Below are 7,580 nucleotides of genomic sequence, written 5' to 3'. Positions count from 1 at the left end.
AAAAATCCCGAATTTCATCCAAATCGGACCACCCCCTCCATTTTTGTACCTCCCCAAAAAATCGACTTTTTGGCGATTTTTGACCTAACCTCCTAGTTTCAAACGATGATAACTCAGGAACCACAAATCTTAGAGGGTCGGTCTTAGACTCAATTTTGAAGGAAATTGGGCGTAGAATCCATTTCCGTGATCAAAATTTTGATTAATTTATTTTTTCTACCTGTATTGCGCAATTGAAAACTTTAAACAGTCGTATCTCAAAACACCCCAACTTATTTTTTTTATTTGACCCCACCATCGTGTTCCCCGGCCAATTTTACATAAGAATCACTTATCGACAGAAATGAATATGTTCCGTTCCAGAGATATCGAATTTCAAAGATTTGTGTTTTCGAGAAAACCTGCTTCATTCGCCGCATCTGCTAGAAGCACACAGGCGGGCTGATCAATAACTGCTACCTGGTGTTCTGGGAGATGATTAATTTAATTTATATTTTTATAATTTTACGCAAATATTTATTCAAATGGCTAATAGGGGAAATTTCAACAAATTTTGCAAAACTTTTGATAAAAACTTGCTTGTTCACTTATTATTGAGCTATTTATCACTCGATTTCAGTTGAAAACGCTTTTAATCAGCTGTAATTGAATGCCAAAGCGCTGGCAACATTAGAGGAACGCTGGAATTAGATGATGTTCCTCTACCTTGATCAATCTATTTTTGTGAAAGGAATATTTATTGGGTAATTTTACGTGTTGCTAACCGTTTTAGAGTGCCTCCGAGGCCATGACTAGGGCCTTTATCATGGGCGGTAGCAAAATAGTGCCATTCAGCAAAAACCCCAAAACCTGCTTTATTATTATTATTATTATTAAAGTTTATTTTTGACACTTTACCATAATTTGGCAAATCCGATTTAAAGTTTAAAAGATTGATCATATTAAATCAATTTTTATATTGTGAGCCAGCTCCATTTGATTAAAAGAATCCAAGAATGAAATAAGAAAAAAATACTGTTGTTCGAACGGTGTCGAAATCATCGCAACTAAATTTGGGGAATTAGCCGCTTTGCAGCAGATCAAACTTTGTGATTTTCTTACATTTTTCAGTTTTATACTTTCCAGAAATCCTTTTCCTGCTCCTTGTGATCGTCCTTCACTAGAGTACAAAGTATCAACAAATTTTATTAATTTTAGTTCATATTTTTTACTCACTAATGTATCGTGCACTTATTGTTCAGTGTTACTAACAAGATTAATTGCATTTTCCTGCTCGCTCCGTCGGAATCCAATTCTGCCCTTTACTGTGTGTCGTTATTGCTCTGTCCTGTGGGTTAGCACAGGCATTCACTTCATTAATTGTTTTTTTGAGCAGATAAACATTCGTGATTGAACTCCAGTTTCCTACAATATTATACAGTCAATTTTTGTCCAATTTGATAAAAAATTTGATTTATGATGAAATATTATTTCAATAAATGGTCAGGTAGCAGTTATTAATCAGCCCGCCTGTGTGCTTCTAGCAGATGCGACGAATGAAGCTGATGTAGGTAATCTCGAAAACACAAAACTTTAAAATTCGATATCTCTGGAACGAAACATATTCCTTTCTGTCGATAAGTGATTCTTATGTAAAATTGGCCTGGGAACACGATGGTGAGGTCAAATAAAAAAAAATAAGTTGGGGTGTTTTGAGATACGGCCGTTAAAAGTTTTCAATTACGCAATACAGGTAGAAAAAATAAATTAATCAAAAATTTTATCACAGAAATGGATTCTACGTCCAATTTCCTTCAAAATTGAGTCTAAGACCGACCCTCTAAGATTTGTGGTTCCTGAGTTATCATCGTTTGAAACTAGGAGGTTTGGTCAAAAATGAGCATGAGCATGAGCATGGTTGACTGCCAATGAGCTGCTACTCCGTTATTGACAGATCAGCTGAAGTTAAACAATGAATCAAAAATGATCAGTGGGAGCCAACCATCCGTTCACTGTTTAACCCCCGAAGACCCCGACTTTATTAGTCAATACCGGCGCCCTCCCAAGAAGCCTGCAGTTCAACAAAAGGGAGGAATGTTAGTCCGATAGTTGAAGTTGCAGACTCATCAAGCACATAGTTTTTCGCTATATACTTGTTGATACCGCTTGAGACCGTTGAATCCACAGCATCTCCTTCAAGCATCACGTGATTATTATTTTTTTGGGTTAGTAGGATAAGGTATTGGCTTTTCGATGCCTCCCGAGCTACGATGCTATGGGGAGGACTTTCATAACAAACCCGTCGGCGAGCCTTCCGAGCAACGATGATATGGGAAGGTCTTTCTAATTAGCACACCAAAACACTCGCGCACAGGTATTTAAATACTGAATAAATGTAATTTTTCATCACGATTACCCAGACGACATTGATGATATAGGAAGGACTTTGTCATTTACAGTAATACTTAAACTTATTTTAATGCAACAATTCACACGACGTCGTGCCTCCCGATCAACGATGATGTAGGAAGGACTTGAGCAAGCCACCCAGGATGAAACACGAAATAAAATTCTTTTCTTTTCACACACAATGCCACATAATTGACCGCGCGTCACCACCCAACAAATTGAACTGATTTTCTTCTGCTTGTGGGCAAGCCAACCAGGATGAAACACGAAATAAAATTCTTTTCTTTTCACACACAATGCCACATAATTGACCGCGCGTCACCACCCAACTAATTGAACTGATTTTCTTCTGCTTGTGGGCAAGCCAACCAGGATGAAACACGAAATAAAATTCTTTTCTTTTCACACACAATGCCACATAATTGACCGCGCGTCACCACCCAACTAATTGAACTGATTTTCTTCTGCTTGTGGGCAAGCCACCCAGGATGAAACACGAAATAAAATTCTTTTCTTTTCACACACAATGCCACATAATTGACCGCGCGTCACCACCCAACTAATTGAACTGATTTTCTTCTGCTTGTGGGCAAGCCAACCAGGATGAAACACGAAATAAAATTCTTTTCTTTTCACACACAATGCCACATAATTGACCGCACGTCACCACCCAACTAATTGAACTGATTTTCTTCTGCTTGTGGGCAAGCCACCCAGGATGAAACACGAAATAAAATTCTTTTCTTTTCACACACAATGCCACATAATTGACCGCGCGTCACCACCCAACTAATTGAACTGATTTTCTTCTGCTTGTGGGCAAGCCAACCAGGATGAAACACGAAATAAAATTCTTTTCTTTTCACACACAATGCCACATAATTGACCGCGCGTCACCACCCAACTAATTGAACTGATTTTCTTCTGCTTGTGGGCAAGCCAACCAGGATGAAACACGAAATAAAATTCTTTTCTTTTCACACACAATGCCACATAATTGACCGCGCGTCACCACCCAACTAATTGAACTGATTTTCTTCTGCTTGTGGGCAAGCCAACCAGGATGAAACACGAAATAAAATTCTTTTCTTTTCACACACAATGCCACATAATTGACCGCACGTCACCACCCAACTAATTGAACTGATTTTCTTCTGCTTGTGGGCAAGCCACCCAGGATGAAACACGAAATAAAATTCTTTTCTTTTCACACACAATGCCACATAATTGACCGCGCGTCACCACCCAACTAATTGAACTGATTTTCTTCTGCTTGTGGGCAAGCCAACCAGGATGAAACACGAAATAAAATTCTTTTCTTTTCACACACAATGCCACATAATTGACCGCGCGTCACCACCCAACTAATTGAACTGATTTTCTTCTGCTTGTGGGCAAGCCACCCAGGATGAAACACGAAATAAAATTCTTTTCTTTTCACACACAATGCCACATAATTGACCGCGCGTCACCACCCAACTAATTGAACTGATTTTCTTCTGCTTGTGGGCAAGCCAACCAGGATGAAACACGAAATAAAATTCTTTTCTTTTCACACACAATGCCACATAATTGACCGCACGTCACCACCCAACTAATTGAACTGATTTTCTTCTGCTTGTGGGCAAGCCACCCAGGATGAAACACGAAATAAAATTCTTTTCTTTTCACACACAATGCCACATAATTGACCGCGCGTCACCACCCAACTAATTGAACTGATTTTCTTCTGCTTGTGGGCAAGCCAACCAGGATGAAACACGAAATAAAATTCTTTTCTTTTCACACACAATGCCACATAATTGACCGCGCGTCACCACCCAACTAATTGAACTGATTTTCTTCTGCTTGTGGGCAAGCCACCCAGGATGAAACACGAAATAAAATTCTTTTCTTTTCACACACAATGCCACATAATTGACCGCGCGTCACCACCCAACTAATTGAACTGATTTTCTTCTGCTTGTGGGCAAGCCAACCAGGATGAAACACGAAATAAAATTCTTTTCTTTTCACACACAATGCCACATAATTGACCGCACGTCACCACCCAACTAATTGAACTGATTTTCTTCTGCTTGTGGGCAAGCCACCCAGGATGAAACACGAAATAAAATTCTTTTCTTTTCACACACAATGCCACATAATTGACCGCGCGTCACCACCCAACTAATTGAACTGATTTTCTTCTGCTTGTGGGCAAGCCAACCAGGATGAAACACGAAATAAAATTCTTTTCTTTTCACACACAATGCCACATAATTGACCGCGCGTCACCACCCAACTAATTGAACTGATTTTCTTCTGCTTGTGGGCAAGCCAACCAGGATGAAACACGAAATAAAATTCTTTTCTTTTCACACACAATGCCACATAATTGACCGCGCGTCACCACCCAACTAATTGAACTGATTTTCTTCTGCTTGTGGGCAAGCCAACCAGGATGAAACACGAAATAAAATTCTTTTCTTTTCACACACAATGCCACATAATTGACCGCGCGTCACCACCCAACTAATTGAACTGATTTTTTTCTGCTTGTGGGCAAGCCACCCAGGATGAAACACGAAATAAAATTCTTTTCTTTTCACACACAATGCCACATAATTGACCGCGCGTCACCACCCAACAAATTGAACTGATTTTCTTCTGCTTGTGGGCAAGCCAACCAGGATGAAACACGAAATAAAATTCTTTTCTTTTCACACACAATGCCACATAATTGACCGCGCGTCACCACCCAACTAATTGAACTGATTTTCTTCTGCTTGTGGGCAAGCCAACCAGGATGAAACACGAAATAAAATTCTTTTCTTTTCACACACAATGCCACATAATTGACCGCGCGTCACCACCCAACTAATTGAACTGATTTTCTTCTGCTTGTGGGCAAGCCACCCAGGATGAAACACGAAATAAAATTCTTTTCTTTTCACACACAATGCCACATAATTGACCGCGCGTCACCACCCAACTAATTGAACTGATTTTCTTCTGCTTGTGGGCAAGCCAACCAGGATGAAACACGAAATAAAATTCTTTTCTTTTCACACACAATGCCACATAATTGACCGCACGTCACCACCCAACTAATTGAACTGATTTTCTTCTGCTTGTGGGCAAGCCACCCAGGATGAAACACGAAATAAAATTCTTTTCTTTTCACACACAATGCCACATAATTGACCGCGCGTCACCACCCAACTAATTGAACTGATTTTCTTCTGCTTGTGGGCAAGCCAACCAGGATGAAACACGAAATAAAATTCTTTTCTTTTCACACACAATGCCACATAATTGACCGCGCGTCACCACCCAACTAATTGAACTGATTTTCTTCTGCTTGTGGGCAAGCCAACCAGGATGAAACACGAAATAAAATTCTTTTCTTTTCACACACAATGCCACATAATTGACCGCGCGTCACCACCCAACTAATTGAACTGATTTTCTTCTGCTTGTGGGCAAGCCAACCAGGATGAAACACGAAATAAAATTCTTTTCTTTTCACACACAATGCCACATAATTGACCGCACGTCACCACCCAACTAATTGAACTGATTTTCTTCTGCTTGTGGGCAAGCCACCCAGGATGAAACACGAAATAAAATTCTTTTCTTTTCACACACAATGCCACATAATTGACCGCGCGTCACCACCCAACTAATTGAACTCACTAGGAGGTTTGGTCAAAAATCGCCAAAAAGTCGATTTTTTGGGGAGGTACAAAAATGGAGGGGGTGGTCCGATTTGGATGAAATTCGGGATTTTTGCATGTTTTGATAGTATCAACAGCTCTGCCAAATTTGAGCAGGATCTGAGAGGGTAATTTTCAAATGCTGTTCCGCTTCAGATGGAATGACCCATATGCCATTTCCCCCAACCGCGTTCGGGGAAATGACATTTAGGGAAATGACTATTGAGGGATATGACTAATCGGGTAAGTGGCATTCGGGATTGTGGCCCATTCGGGAAAATGGCAGTCGGGGATGTGGACGATTAGGGGAAATCGGAAATTCGGGTAACTGGAATTCGGGGAAATGGCTTTTAGGGGAAGTGTATTTTCAGGGAAGCGGCATTCGGGGAAATGTCCTTTGGTAATATGGGTTTCGGGGAAATGTCATAGATTCGAAAGAAGTGCTACAAATGTTATAATCTTTTGGTTAGACCGGGGCCAACATTCACTTCCCCGAAATTGGATGAATGATTGTAGTTTATAGTTGCACTTTAATTTAACATGACATTCCAACTGTTTTCAAATTTGTTTGTTTATTATTTTTTTAATATTACAAAAATGTAAGAAAATAAACGAAATTGAAAAAAAACTATGGCTGATTAATGTATTTTTTTTTTGTTTTGTATGTTGCAGTAATGTACTTTTTGTTTTCTTCAAATAAACAATTATTCTCATTTGGCCCGCATGAAAGCTTCAAATTTGGCACGCCTTTCAAAAACTTTGAGCACCCCTGATTTACATCTTTTTTTGTGTACATTCAGCAATTCCCCACGAAAACAGCATGATTCGAAAAAAAAGTTCTCCGATCGAGCTCAATTTTTTTCTGGGGGATCCTTGGCCCAAAATAATTAGACCCGTATTTTTTTGTTTGGCCATTAGGGTGACCTACGCCGTGTTAGGGTGGTTCGAAAAATGGCAATTTTCGTCGATTTTCGCAAAAACCACTTTTTTCAAAAAATCATATCTCCGCGCCATTTCAACCGATTTTAGCTGTCTTAGACGCAAAAGAAAGATGATTAGTTGGGCTATTTGGGAAAAATAGTAAGAAGTTTCTGAAATCTAGCTTAACATTTGAAAAGGTTGAAAGAAAACATAAAATGCTGTTTGGAAGGTCTCCGGACCAAAGAGCCTTTGTCTGAAAATATTTTTATCGGATTCCTCGGAAAATTTCACATAACATATCCAAAAATGGTGAAGTTATGTTTTCGATACTCTGAGATACGATTTTTTGAAAATAAAAACTGGGGTTTTCGACGCGCCACGCGCAAAAATGGGAAAATGACGAAAACGGGAGAAAATCCACTTTTTTCACTAAAACTGCGATACTGCCGTTCTACGCATAATTGTCCCATGTTCAAAAAAGTGCAACTGAGAAAAACGCGATTGAAATTTTTCGACCGTTTTTATCGTTTCTACGCATAATTGTCCCGTTAGTCCCTATTCACAACATATGTT

Source organism: Culex pipiens, chromosome 1 (genome assembly GCF_016801865.2).
Source record: "Culex pipiens pallens isolate TS chromosome 1, TS_CPP_V2, whole genome shotgun sequence".
NCBI lineage: Eukaryota > Metazoa > Arthropoda > Insecta > Diptera > Culicidae > Culex > Culex pipiens.
This window is presented reverse-complemented; position numbering follows the sequence as displayed.